Consider the following 15285-nt stretch of genomic DNA (forward strand, 5'->3'; position numbering starts at 1 on the left):
TCAGAAGGATGTAGGTTGCAGTAGGTACTGGGAGATGAAGAAGCTTGCACAGGATAGAGTAGCATGGAGAGCTGCATCAAACCAGTCTCAGGACTGAAGACCACAACAACAAAAACAACAACAACAACAAGCTGGCTTTGGTGCCTTGGACATGAGCTAGGACCTTAAGATTCAGCATGAAAGGAAGACTAGCAGCCGAGCTGCACGGGAGAATGTGAAAAGTGTTCATATGTAGAAAAAACCTGAAAAATCCGTCCGTTTTCGTCATTTGTTATCGAATCTACTTAAAGCCAGATCGTCACATTGGCCGCACTTCCGTCTGAAACAGTTACATTTGTCGTCTGCAAAGCTATGTCGCGTGCTGCGGTATGCGGAAACACTAAAAGCACCATAGTAGGACACAGATGAAGCTTCTAAGTTGATGTAATAGCCAGTAAGAAGTAGTACAATTCAAGTATTAGGCATGGATTATTGACCTTTAAGCTGGCTTTGGTGCCTTGGACATGAGCTAGGACCTTAAGATTCTGCATGAAAGGAGGACTAGCAGCCGAGTTGCACGGGAGAACGTAAAAAGTGTTCATATGTACTAAAAACCTGAGAAATCCGTCAGTTTTTGTCATTTGTTATCGAATCGACTTAAAGCCAGATCGTCACATTGGCCGCTCTTCGCTCTGAAACGGTTACATTTATCGTGTGCAATGGTATGTCGCGTGCTGCTATATGCGGAGACACTAAAAGCACCATAGTAGAACACAGATGAAGCATCTAAGTTGATGTAATAACCAGTAAGAAGAAGTACAATTCAAGTTTTAGGAATCGGCTATTGACTTTTTACCCTTCTTTGGTGCCTTGGACATGAGCTAGGACCTTAAGATTTTGCATGTAAGGAGGACTAGCAGCCGCGTTACTCGGGAGAATTTGGAAAGTGTTCATATGTGGTAAAAACCTGAGAAATCCGTCCGTTTTCGTCATTTGTTAACGAATCGACTTAAAGCCAGATCGTCACATTGGCCGCTGTTCTCTCTGAAACGGTTGTAATTATCGTCTGCAATGCTATGTCGCGTGCTGCGGCATGCGGAGACACTAAAAGCACCATAGTAGAACACAGATGAAACTTCTAAGTTGATGTTATAGCCAGTAAGAAGTAGTGCAATTCAAGTTTTATTTATCGATTATTGACTGTTTACCCTTCTTTAGGGCCTTGGACATAAGCTAGGAACTTAAGATTTTGCATGAAATGAGGACTAGTAGCCCTGTTGCACGGAAGAATGTGAAAAGTGTTCATATGTACAAAAAGCCTGAGAAATCCGGCCGTTTTCGTCATTTGTTATCGAATCGACTTAAAGCCAGATCGTCACATTGGCCGCTCTTCTCTCTACAAAGGTTGTAATTATCGTCTGCAAAGCTATGTCGCGTGCTGCGGTATGCGGAGACACTAAAAGCACCATAGTAGAACACGGATGAAGCTTCTAAGTTGATGTAATAGCCAGTAAGAAGTAGTACAATTCAAGTTTTATTGATCGATTATTGACTTTTTACCAATCTTTGGTGCCTTGGACATGAGCTAGGAACTTACGATTTTGCATGAAATGTGGACTAGTAGCCCTGTTGCACGGGAGAATGTGAAAAGTGTTCATATGTAGTAAAAACCTGAGAAATCCGTCCGTTTTCGTCCTTTGTTATCGAATCTACTTGAAGCCAGATCGTTACATTGGCCGCACTTCTGTCTGAAACAGTTACAATTATCGTCTGCAACGCTATGTCGCGTGCTGCGGTATGCGGAAACACTAAAAGCACCATAGCAGAACACAGATGAAGCTTCTTAGTTGATGTAATATCCTGTACGAAGTAGTACAATTCAAGTTTTAGGCATGGAATATTGACCTTTAAGCTGGCTTTGGTGCCTTGGACATGAACTAGGACCTTAAGATTCTGCATGAATGGAGGACTAGCAGCCGAGTTGCACAGGAGAAAGTGAAAAATGTTCATATGAAGTAAAAACTTGAGAAATCTGTTACTTTTTGTCATTTGTTGTCGAATCGACTTAAAGGCAGATCGTCACATTGGCCATTCTTTTCTCTGAAACGGTTGTACTTGTCGTCGGCAAAGCTATGTCGCGTGCTGCTATATGCGGAGACACTAAATGCACCATGGTAGAACACAGATGAAGCTTCTAAGTTGATGTAATAGCCAGTAAGAAGTAGTACAAATCAAGGTTTAGTTATCGATTGTTGACTATGTACCCTTCTTTGGTGCCTTGGACATGAGCTAAGTACTTAAGACTTTGCATGAAAGCAGGACTAGCAACCGCGCTGCACGGGAGAATGTGAAAAGTGTTCATATGTACTAAAAACCTGAGAAATCCGTCCGTTTTCGTCATTTGTTATCGAATCGACTTAAAGCCAGATCGTCACACTGACCGCACTTCTGACTGAAACGGTTACATTTATCGTCTGCAAAGCTATGTCGAATGCTGCGGGATGCGGAGACACTAAAAGAACCATAGTAGAACACATATGAAGGTTCTAAGTTGATGTAATAGACAGTAAGAAGTAGTAAAATTCAAGTTTTAGGTATCGATTATTGACTTTTTACCGTTCTTTGGTGCCTTGGACATGAGCTAGGAACTTAAGATTTTGCATGAAGGAGGAGTAGCAGCCGCGATGCACGGGAGAATGTGGAAAGTGTTCATATGTAGCAAAAACCTGAGACATCCGTCCGTTTTCGTCATTTGTTATCGAATCGACTTAAAGCCAGATCGTCACAATGACTGCTTTTCTCTCTGAAACGGTTGTACTTATCATCTGCAAAGCTATGTCGCGTGCTGCGTTATGCGCAGACACTAAAAGCACCATAGTAGAACACAGATGAAGCTTCTACGTTCATGTAATACCCAGTAAAAAGTAGCACAATTCAAGTTTTAGGTATCGATTATTGACTTTTAACCTGGCTTTGGTGGCTTGGACATGAGCTAGGACTTTAAGATTCTGCATGAAAGGAGGACTAGTAGCCGAGTTGCACGGGAGAATGTGAAAAGTGTTCATATGTACAAAAAGCCTGAGAAATCCGTCCGTTTTCGTCATTTGTTATCGAATCGACTTAAAGCCAGATCGTCACATTGGCCGCTCTTCTCTCTACAAAGTTTGTAATTATCGTCTGCAAAGCTATGTCGCGTGCTGCGGTATGCGGGGACACTAAAATCACCATAGTAGAACACGGATGAAGCTTCTAAGTTGATGTAATAGCCAGTAAGACGTAGTACAATTCAAGTTATATTTATCGATTATTGACTGTTTACCAATCTTTGGTGTCTTGGACATGAGCTAGGAACTTAAGATTTGGCATCAAATGTGGACTAGTAGCCCTGTTGCACGGGAGAATATGAAAAGTGTTCATATGTAGTAAAAACCTGATAAATACGTCCGTTTTCGTCTTTTGTTATCGAATCTACTTAAAGCCAGATCGACACATTGGCCGCACTTCTGTCTGAAACAGTTACGTTTATCGTCTGCAAAGCTATGTCGCGTGCTGCGGTATGCGAAAACACTAAAAGCACCATAGTAGAACACAGATGAAGCTTCTAAGTTGATGTAATACCCAGAAAAAAGTAGTACAATTCAAGATTTAGGTAAGGATTATTGACTATTAAGCTGGCTTTGGTGGCTTGGACATGAGCTAGGAACTTAAGATTCTGCATGAAAGGAGGACTAGCAGCCGAGGTGAACGGGAAAATGTGAAAAGTGTTCATATGTACTAAAAGCCTGAGAAATCCGTCATTTTCGTCATTTGTTATCGAATCGACTTAAAGCCAAATCGTCACATTGGCCACTCTTCTCTCTACAACGGTTGTAATTATCGTCTGCAAAGCTATGTCGCGTGCTGCGGTATGTGGAGATACCAAAAACCACCATAGTAGAACATGGATGAAGCTTCTAAGTTGATGTAATAGCCAGTAAGACGTAGTACAATTCAAGTTATATTTATCGATTATTGACTGTTTACCCTTCTTTGGTGCCTTGGACATGAGCTAGGAACTTAAGATTTTGCATGAAATGAGGACTAGTAGCCCTGTATCACAGGAGTATGTGAAAAGTGTTCATATGTAGTAAAAACCTGAGAAACCCGTCCGGTTTCGTCATTTGTTATCGAATCGACTTAAAGCCAGATCGTCACATTGGCCGCACTTCTGTCTGAAACAGTTACATTTATCGTCTGCAAAGCTATGTCGCGTGCTGCGGTAAGCGGAAACACTAAAAGCACCATAGTAGAACACAGATGAAGCTTCTAAGTTGATGTAATAGCCAGTATGAAGTAGTACATTTCAAGTTTTAGGCATGGATTATTGACCTTTAAGCTTGCTTTGGTGCTTTGACATGAGCTAGGACCTTAAGATTCTGCATGAAAGGAGGACCAGCAGACGAGTTGCACGGGAGAACGTGAAAAGTGTTCATATGTAGTAAAAACCTGAAAAAACCGTCCCTTTTTGTCTTTTGTTATCGAATCGACTTAAAGCCAGATCGTCACATTGGCCGCTCTTCCCTCTGAAACGGTTACATTTATCGTGTGCAATGCTATGTCGCAGCTGCTACATGCGGAGACACTAAAAGCACCATAGTAGAACACAGATGAAGCTTCTAATTTGATGTAATAGCCAGTAAGAAGAAGTACAATTCAAGTTTTAGGTATCGGCTATTGACTTTTTACCCTTCTTTGGTGCCTTGGACATGAGCTAGGAACTTAAGATTTTGCATGAAAGGAGGATTAGCAGCCGCGTTGCACGGGAGAATTTGGAAAGTGTTCATGTGTAGTAAAAACCTGAGAAATCCGTCGGTTTTCGTCATTTGTTATCGAATCGACTTAAAGCCAGATCGTCACATTGGCCGCTCTTCTCTCTGAAACGGTTGTACTTATCGTCTGCAAAGCTATGTCGCGTGCTGCGGTATGCGGAGACACTAAAAGCACCATAGTAGAACACAGATGAAGCTTCTAAGTCGATGTAATAGCCAGTAAGAAGCAGTACAATTCAAGTTTTAGGTATCGATTATTGACTTTTTACACTTCTTTGGTGCCTTGGACATGAGCTAGGAACTTAAGGTTTTGCATGAAAGGAGGACCAGCAGCCGCGTTGCACGGGAGAATGTGAAAAGTTTTCATAAGTAGTAAAAACCTGAGAAATCCGTCCGTTTTCATCATTTGTTATCGAATCGACTTAAAGCCAGATCGTCACATTGGCCGCTCTTCTCTCTGAAACGGTTGTACTTATCGTCTGCAAAGCTATGTCGCGTGCTGCGTTATGCGGAGACACTAAAAGCACCATAGTAGAACACAGATGAAGCTTCTAAGTTGACGTAATAGCCAGTAAGAAGTAGTACAATTCAAGTTTTAGGTATCGATTATTGACTTTTTACCATTCTTTGGTGCCTTGGACATCAGCTAGGAACTTAAGATTATGCATGAAAGGAGGATTAGCAGCCGCGTTGCACGGGAGAATGTGGAAAGTGTTCATATGTAGTAAAAACCTGAGAAATCCATCCGTTTTCGTCATTTGTTATCGAATCGACTTAAAGCCAGATCGTCACATTGGCCGCTCTTCTCTCTACAACGGTTGTACTTATCGTCTGCAAAGCTATCTCGCGTGCTGCGGTATGCGGAGACGCTAAAAGCACCATAGTAGAACACAGATGAAGCTTCTAAGTCGATGTAATAGCCAGTAAGAAGCAGTACAATTCAAGTTTTAGGTATCGATTATTGACTTTTTACCCTTCTTTGGTGCCTTGGACATGAGCTAGGAACTTATGATTTTTCATGAAAGGAGGACTAGCATCCGCGTTGAACTGGAGAATGTGAAAAGTGATCGTATATAGTAAAAAACTGAGAAATCAATCCGTTTTCGTTATTTGTTATCGAATCGACTTAAAGCCAGATCGTCATATTGGCCGCACTTCTGTCTGAAACTGTTACATTTATCGTCTGCAAATCTATGTCGCGTGCTGCGGTATGCGGAGACACTCAAAAAACCATAGTAGAACACAGATGAAGCTGCTAAGTTGAGGTAATAGCCAGTAAGAAGTAGTACAATTCAAGTTTTAGGTATCCATTCTTGACTTTTTACCCTACTTTGGTGCCTTGGACATGAGCTAGGAACTTAAGGTTTTGCATGAAAGGAGGACCAGCAGCCGCGTTGCACGAGAGAATGTGAAAAATTTTCATAAGTAGTAAAAACCTGAGAAATCCGTCCGTTTTCGTCATTTGTTATCGAATCGACTTAAAGCCAGATCGTCACATTGGCCGCTCTTCTCTCTGAAACGGTTGTACTTATCGTCTGCAAAGCTATGTCGCGTGCTGCGTTATGCGGAGACACTAAAAGCACCATAGTAGAACACAGATGAAGCTTCTAAGTTGATGTAATAGCCAGTAAGAAGTAGTACAGTTCAAGTTTTAAGTATCGATTATTGACTTTTTAGATGGCTTTGGTGCCTTGGACATGAGCTAGGAACGTATGATTTTGCATGAAAGGAGGACTAGCAGCCGCGTTGCAGGGGAGAATGTGAAAAGTGTTCATATGTAGCAAAAACCTGAGAAATCCGTCCGTTTTCGTCATTTGTTATCGAATCGACTTAAAGCCAGATCGTCACACTGGCCGTACTTCTGTCTGAAACGGTTACATTTATCGTCTGCAAAGCTATGTCGCGTGCTGCGGTATGCGGAGACACTAAAAGCACCATAGTAGAACACAGATGAAGCTTCTAAGTTGATGTAATAGCCAGTAAGAAGTAGTACAATTCAAGTTTTAGGTATAGGTTATTGACTTTTTACCCTTCTTTGGTGCCTTGGACTTGAGCTAGGAACTTATGATTTTGCATGAAAGGAGGACTAGCAGCCGCGTTGCACGGGAGAATGTGAAAAGTGTTCATATGTAGCAAAAACCTGAGAAATCCGTCCGTTTTCGTCATTTGTTATCGAATCGACTTAAAGCCAGATCGTCACACTGGCCGTACTTCTGTCTGAAACGGTTACATTTATCGTCTGCAAAGCTATGTCGCGTGCTGCGGTATGCGGAGACACTAAAAGCACCATGTTAGAACACAGATGAAGCTTCTAAGTTGATGTAATAGCCAGTAAGAATTAGTACAATTCAAGTTTTAGGTATAGGTTATTGACTTTTTACCCTTCTTTGGTGCCTTGGACTTGAGCTAGGAACTTATGATATTGCATGAAAGGAGGACTAGCAGCCGCGTTGCACGGGAGAATGTGAAAAGTCTTCATATGTAGTAAAAACCTGAGAAATCTGTCCGTTTTCGTCATTTGTTATCGAATCGACTTAAAGCCAGATCGTGACATTGGCCGCTCGTCTTTCTGAAATGGTTGTATTTTTCGTCTGCAAAGCTATGTCGCGTGCTGCGGTATGCGGAGACACTAAAAGCACCATAGTAGATGACAGATGAAGCATCTACGTTGATGTAATAGCCAGTAAGAAGTAGTACAATTCAAGTTTTAGGTATCCATTCTTGACTTTTTACCCTTCTTTGGTGCCTTGGACATGAGCTAGGAACTTATGATTTTGCATGAAAGGAGGACTAGCAGCCGCGTTGCACGGGAGAATGTGAAAAGTGTTCATATGTAGCAAAAACCTGAGAAATCCGTCCGTTTTCGTCATTTGTTATCGAATCGACTTAAAGCCAGATCGTCACACTGGCCGTACTTCTGTCTGAAACGGTTACATTTATCGTCTGCAAAGCTATGTCGCGTGCTGCGGTATGCGGAGACACTAAAAGCACCATAGTAGAACACAGATGAAGCTTCTAAGTTGATGTAATAGCCAGTAAGAAGTAGTACAATTCAAGTTTTAGGTATAGGTTATTGACTTTTTAACCTTCTTTGGTGCCTTGGACTTGAGCTAGGAACTTATGATATTGCATGAAAGGAGGACTAGCAGCCGCGTTGCACGGGAGAATGTGAAAAGCGTTCGTATGTAGTAAAAACCTGAGAAATCCGTCCGTTTTCGTCATGTGTTATCGAATCAACTTAATGCCAGATCGTCACACTGGCCGCACTTCTGTCTGAAACGGTTACATTTATCGTCTGCAAAGCTATGTCGCGTGCTGCGGTATGCGGAGACACTAAAAGCACCATAGTAGAACACAGATGAAGCTTCTAAGTTGATGTAATAGCCAGTAAGAAGTAGTACAATTCAAGTTTTAGGTATAGGTTATTGACATTTTACCCTTCTTTGGTGCCTTGGACTTGAGCTAGGAACTTATGATATTGCATGAAAGGAGGACTAGCAGCCGCGTTGCACGGGAGAATGTGAAAAGCGTTCGTATGTAGTAAAAACCTGAGAAATCCGTCCGTTTTCGTCATGTGTTATCAAATCGACTTAATGCCAGATCGTCACACTGGCCGCACTTCTGTCTGAAACGGTTACATTTATCGTCTGCAAAGCTATGTCGCGTGCTGCGGTATGCGGAGACACTAAAAGCACGATAGTAGAACACAGATGAAGCTTCTAAGTTGATGTAATAGCCAGTAAGAAGTAGAAAAATTCAAGCTTTAGGTATCGATTATTGACTTTTTACCCTTCTTTGGTGCCTTCGACATGAGCTAGGAACTTAAGATTTTGCATCAAAGGAGGACTAGCAGCCGCGTTGCACGGGAGAATGTGAAAAGTTTTCAGATGTAGTAAAAACCTGAGAAATCTGTCCGTTTTCGTCATTTGTTATCGAATCGACTTAAAGCCAGATCGTCACATTGGCCGCTCTTCTCTCTGAAACCGTTGTACTTGTCGTCTGCAAAGCTATATCGCGTGCTGCGGTATGCGGAGACACTAAAAGCACCATAGTAGAACACAGATGAAGCTTCTAAGTTGATGTAATAGCCAGTAAGTAGTAGTACTATTAAAGTTTTAGGTATCGATTATTGACTTTTTAGATGGCTTTGGTGCCTTGGACATGAGCTAGGAACTTATGATTTTGCATGAAAGGAGGAGTAGCAGCCGCGTTGCACGGGAGAATGTGAAAAGTGTTCATATGTAGCAAAAACCTGAGAAATCCGTCCGTTTTAGTTATTTGTTATCGAATCGACTTAAAGCCAGATCGTCACACTGGCCGCACTTCTGTCTGAACCGGTTACATTTATCGTCTGCAAAGCTATGTCGCGTGCTGCGGTATGCGGAGACACTAAAAGCACCATAGTAGAACACAGATGAAGCTTCTAAGTCGATGTAATAGCCAGTAAGAAGCAGTACAATTCAAGTTTTAGGTATCGATTATTGACTTTTTACCCTTCTTTGGTGCCTTGGACATGAGCTAGGAACTTATGATTTTTCATGAAAGGAGGACTAGCATCCGCATTGAACTGGAGAATGTGAAAAGTGATCGTATGTAGTAAAAAACTGTGAAATCCATCCGTTTTCGTTATTTGTTATCGAATCGACTTAAAGCCAGATCGTCACATTGGCCGCACTTCTGTCTGAAACTGTTACATTTATCGTCTGCAAATCTATGTCGCGTGCTGCGGTATGCGGAGACACTCAAAAAACCATAGTAGAACACAGATGAAGCTTCTAAGTTGAGGTAATAGCCAGTAAGAAGTAGTACAATTCAAGTTTTAGGTATCCATTCTTGACTTTTTACCCTTCTTTGGTGCCTTGGACATGAGCTAGGAACTTAAGGTTTTGCATGAAAGAAGGACCAGCAGCCGCGTTGCACGAGAGAATGTGAAAAGTTTTCATAAGTAGTAAAAACCTGAGAAATCCGTCCGTTTTCGTCATTTGTTATCGAATCGACTTAAAGCCAGATCGTCACATTGGCCGCTCTTCTCTCCGAAACGGTTGTACTTATCGTCTGCAAAGCTATGTCGCGTGCTGCGTTATGCGGAGACACTAAAAGCACCATAGTAGAACACAGATGAAGCTTCTAAGTTGATGTAATAGCCAGTAAGAAGTAGTACAGTTCAAGTTTTAAGTATCGGTTATTGACTTTTTAGATGGCTTTGGTGCCTTGGACATGAGCTAGGAACGTATGATATTGCATGAAAGGAGGACTAGCAGCCGCGTTGCACGGGAGAATGTGAAAAGTGTTCATATGTAGCAAAAACCTGAGAAATCCGTCCGTTTTCGTCATTTGTTATCGAATCGACTTAAAGCCAGATCGTCACACTGGCCGTACTTCTGTCTGAAACGGTTACATTTATCGTCTGCAAAGCTATGTCGCGTGCTGCGGTATGCGGAGACACTAAAAGCACCATAGTAGAACACAGATGAAGCTTCTAAGTTGATGTAATAGCCAGTAAGTAGTAGTACTATTCAAGTTTTAGGTATCGATTATTGACTTTTTCCCTTCTTTGGTGCCTTGGACATGAGCTAGGAACATGATTTTGCATGAAAGGAGGAGTAGCAGCCGCGTTGCACGGGAGAATGTGAAAAGTGTTCATATGTAGCAAAAACCTGAGAAATCCGTCCGTTTTAGTTATTTGTTATCGAATCGACTTAAAGCCAGATCGTCACACTGGCCGCACTTCTGTCTGAAACGGTTACATTTATCGTCTGCAAAGCTATGTCGCGTGCTGCGGTATGCGGAGACACTAAAAGCACGATAGTAGAACACAGATGAAGCTTCTAAGTTGATGTAATAGCCAGTAAGAAGTAGTAAAATTGAAATTTTAGGTATCGATTATTGACTTTTTACCCTTCTTTGGTGCCTTGGACATGAGCTAGGAACTTAAGATTTTGCATCAAAGGAGCACTAGCAGCCCCGTTGCACGGGAGAATGTGAAAAGTGTTCTTATGTAGTAAAATCCCTGAGAAATCCGTCCGTTTTCGTCATTTGTTATCGACTCGACTTAAAGCCAGATCGTCACATTGGCCGCTCTTCTCTCTGAAACGGTTGTACTTATCGTCTGCAAAGCAATGTCGCATGCTGCGGTATGCGGAGACGCTAAAAGCACCATAGTAGAAGACAGATGAAGCATCTACGTTGATGTAATAGCCAGTAAGAAGTAGTACAATTCAAGTTTTAGGTATCCATTCTTGACTTTTTACCCATCTTCGGTGCCTGGGACATGAGCTAGGAACTTAAGGTTTTGCATGAAAGGGGGACCAGCAGCCGCGTTGCACGGGAGAATGTGAAAAGTTTTCATAAGTAGTAAAAACATGAGAAATCTGTCCGTTTTCGTCATTTGTTATCGAATCGACTTAAAGCCAGATCGTCACATTGGCCGCTCTTCTCTCTGAAACGGTTGTACTTGTCGTCTGCAAAGCTATATCGCGTGCTGCGGTATGCGGAGACACTAAAAGCACCGTAGTAGAACACAGATGAAGCTTCTAAGTTGATGTAATAGCCAGTAAGTAGTAGTACTATTCAAGTTTTAGGTATCGATTATTGACTTTTTACCCTTCTTTGGTGCCTTGGACATGAGCTAGGAACTTATGATCTTGCATGAAAGGAGGAGTAGCAGCCGCGTTGCACGGGAGAATGTGAAAAGTGTTCATATGTAGCAAAAACCTGAGAAATCCGTCCGTTTTCGTTATTTGTTATCGAATCGACTAAAAGCCAGATCGTCACACTGGCCGCACTTCTGTCTGAAACGGTTACATTTATCGTCTGCAAAGCTATGTCGCGTGCTGCAGTATGCGGAGACACTAAAAGCACCATAGTAGAACACAGATGAATCTTCTAAGTTGATGTAATAGCCAGTAAGAAGTAGTAAAATTCAAGTTTTAGGTATCGATTATTGACTTCTTACCCTTCTTTGGTGCCTTGGACATGAGCTAGGAACTTAAGATTTTGAATGAAAGGAGGACTAGCAGCCGCGTTGCAAGGGAGAATATGAAAAGTGTTCATATGTATTAAAATCCCTGAGAAATCCGTCCGTTTTCGTCATTTGTTATCGACTCGACTTAAAGCCAGATCGTCACATTGGCCGCTCTTCTCTCTGAAACGGTTGTACCTCTCGTCTGCAAAGCTATGTCGCGTGCTGCGTTATGCGGAAACACTAAAAGCACCATAGTAGAACACAGATGAAGCTTCTAAGTTGATGTAATAGCCAGTAAGAAGTAGTACAGTTCAAGTTTTAGGTATCGATTATTGACTTTTTAGATGGCTTTGGTGCCTTGGACATGAGCTAGGAACTTATGATTTTGCATGAAAGGAGGATTAGCAGCCGCGTTGCATTTGAGAATGTGAAAAGTTTTCATAAGTAGTAAAAACATGAGAAATCTGTCCGTTTTCGTCATTTGTTATCGAATCGACTTAAAGCCAGATCGTCACATTGGCCGCTCTTCTCTCTGAAACGGTTGTAGTTGTCGTCTGCAAAGCTCTATCGCGTGCTGCGGTATGAGGAGACACTAAAAGCACCATAGTAGAACACAGATGAAGCTTCTAAGTTGATGTAATAGCCAGTGAGTAGTAGTACTATTCAAGTTTTAGGTATCGATTATTGACTTTTTACCCTTATTTGGTGCCTTGGACATGAGCTAGGAACTTATGATTTTGCATGAAAGGAGGAGTAGCAGCCGCGTTGCACTGGAGAATGTGAAAAGTGTTCATATGTAGCAAAAACCTGAGAAATCCGTCCGTTTTAGTTATTTGTTATCGAATCGACTTAAAGCCAGATCGTCACACTGGCCGCACTTCTGTCTGAAACGGTTACATTTATCGTCTGCAAAGCTATGTCGCGTGCTGCGGTATGCGGAGACACTAAAAGCACGATAGTAGAACACAGATGAAGCTTCTAAGTTGATGTAATAGCAAGTAAGAAGTAGTAAAATTGAAGTTTTAGGTATCGATTATTGACTTTTTACCCTTCTTTGGTGCCTTGGACATGAGCTAGGAACTTACGATTTTGCATCAAAGGAGGACTAGCAGCCCCGTTGCACGGGAGATTGTGAAAAGTGTTCATATGTAGCAAAAACCTGAGAAATCCGTCCGTTTTCGTCATTTGTTATCGAATCGACTTAAAGCCAGATCGTCACACTGGCCGTACTTCTGTCTGAAACGGTTGTACTTATCGTCTGCAAAGCTATGTCGCGTGCTGCGTTATGCGGAGACACTAAAAGCACCATAGTAGAACACAGATGAAGCTTCTAAGTTGATGTAATAGCCAGTAAGAAGTAGTACAGTTCAAGTTTTAAGTATCGGTTATTGACTTTTTAGATGGCTTTGGTGCCTTGGACATGAGCTAGGAACGTATGATATTGCATGAAAGGAGGACTAGCAGCCGCGTTGCACGGGAGAATGTGAAAAGTGTTCATATGTAGCAAAAACCTGAGAAATCCGTCCGTTTTCGTCATTTGTTATCGAATCGACTTAAAGCCAGATCGTCACACTGGCCGTACTTCTGTCTGAAACGGTTACATTTATCGTCTGCAAAGCTATGTCGCGTGCTGCGGTATGCGGAGACACTAAAAGCACCATAGTAGAACACAGATGAAGCTTCTAAGTTGATGCAATAGCCAGTAAGTAGTAGTACTATTCAAGTTTTAGGTATCGATAATTGACTTTTTCCCTTCTTTGGTGCCTTGGACATGAGCTAGGAACTTATGATTTTGCATGAAAGGAGGAGTAGCAGCCGCGTTGCACGGGAGAATGTGAAAAGTGTTCATATGTAGCAAAAACCTGAGAAATCCGTCCGTTTTAGTTATTTGTTATCGAATCGACTTAAAGCCAGATCGTCACACTGGCCGCACTTCTGTCTGAAACGGTTACATTTATCGTCTGCAAAGCTATGTCGCGTGCTGCGGTATGCGGAGACACTAAAAGCACCATAGTAGAACACAGATGAAGCTTCTAAGTTGATGTAATAGCCAGTAAGAAGTAGTAAAATTGAAATTTTAGGTATCGATTATTGACTTTTTACCCTTCTTTGGTGCCTTGGACATGAGCTAGGAACTTAAGATTTTGCATCAAAGGAGCACTAGCAGCCCCGTTGCACGGGAGAATGTGAAAAGTGTTCTTATGTAGTAAAATCCCTGAGAAATCCGTCCGTTTTCGTCATTTGTTATCGACTCGACTTAAAGCCAGATCGTCACATTGGCCGCTCTTCTCTCTGAAACGGTTGTACTTATCGTCTGCAAAGCAATGTCGCATGCTGCGGTATGCGGAGACGCTAAAAGCACCATAGTAGAAGACAGATGAAGCATCTACGTTGATGTAATAGCCAGTAAGAAGTAGTACAATTCAAGTTTTAGGTATCCATTCTTGACTTTTTACCCTTCTTTGGTGCCTGGGACATGAGCTAGGAACTTAAGGATTTGCATGAAAGGGGGACCAGCAGCCGCGTTGCACGGGAGAATGTGAAAAGTTTTCATAAGTAGTAAAAACATGAGAAATCTGTCCGTTTTCGTCATTTGTTATCGAATCGACTTAAAGCCAGATCGTCACATTGGCCGCTCTTCTCTCTGAAACGGTTGTACTTGTCGTCTGCAAAGCTATATCGCGTGCTGCGGTATGCGGAGACACTAAAAGCACCGTAGTAGAACACAGATGAAGCTTCTAAGTTGATGTAATAGCCAGTAAGTAGTAGTACTATTCAAGTTTTAGGTATCGATTATTGACTTTTTACCCTTCTTTGGTGCCTTGGACATGAGCTAGGAACTTATGATCTTGCATGAAAGGAGGAGTAGCAGCCGCGTTGCACGGGAGAATGTGAAAAGTGTTCATATGTAGCAAAAACCTGAGAAATCCGTCCGTTTTCGTTATTTGTTATCGAATCGACTAAAAGCCAGATCGTCACACTGGCCGCACTTCTGTCTGAAACGGTTACATTTATCGTCTGCAAAGCTATGTCGCGTGCTGCAGTATGCGGAGACACTAAAAGCACCATAGTAGAACACAGATGAATCTTCTAAGTTGATGTAATAGCCAGTAAGAAGTAGTAAAATTCAAGTTTTAGGTATCGATTATTGACTTCTTACCCTTCTTTGGTGCCTTGGACATGAGCTAGGAACTTAAGATTTTGAATGAAAGGAGGACTAGCAGCCGCGTTGCAAGGGAGAATATGAAAAGTGTTCATATGTATTAAAATCCCTGAGAAATCCGTCCGTTTTCGTCATTTGTTATCGACTCGACTTAAAGCCAGATCATCACATTGGCCGCTCTTCTCTCTGAAACGGTTGTACCTCTCGTCTGCAAAGCTATGTCGCGTGCTGCGTTATGCGGAAACACTAAAAGCACCATAGTAGAACACAGATGAAGCTTCTAAGTTGATGTAATAGCCAGTAAGAAGTAGTACAGTTCAAGTTTTAGGTATCGATTATTAACTTTTTAGTTGGCTTTGGTGCCTTGGACA

The sequence above is a fragment of the Schistocerca gregaria genome, unplaced genomic scaffold, assembly GCF_023897955.1.
Source record: "Schistocerca gregaria isolate iqSchGreg1 unplaced genomic scaffold, iqSchGreg1.2 ptg000592l, whole genome shotgun sequence".
In the NCBI taxonomy this organism is placed as follows: domain Eukaryota; kingdom Metazoa; phylum Arthropoda; class Insecta; order Orthoptera; family Acrididae; genus Schistocerca; species Schistocerca gregaria.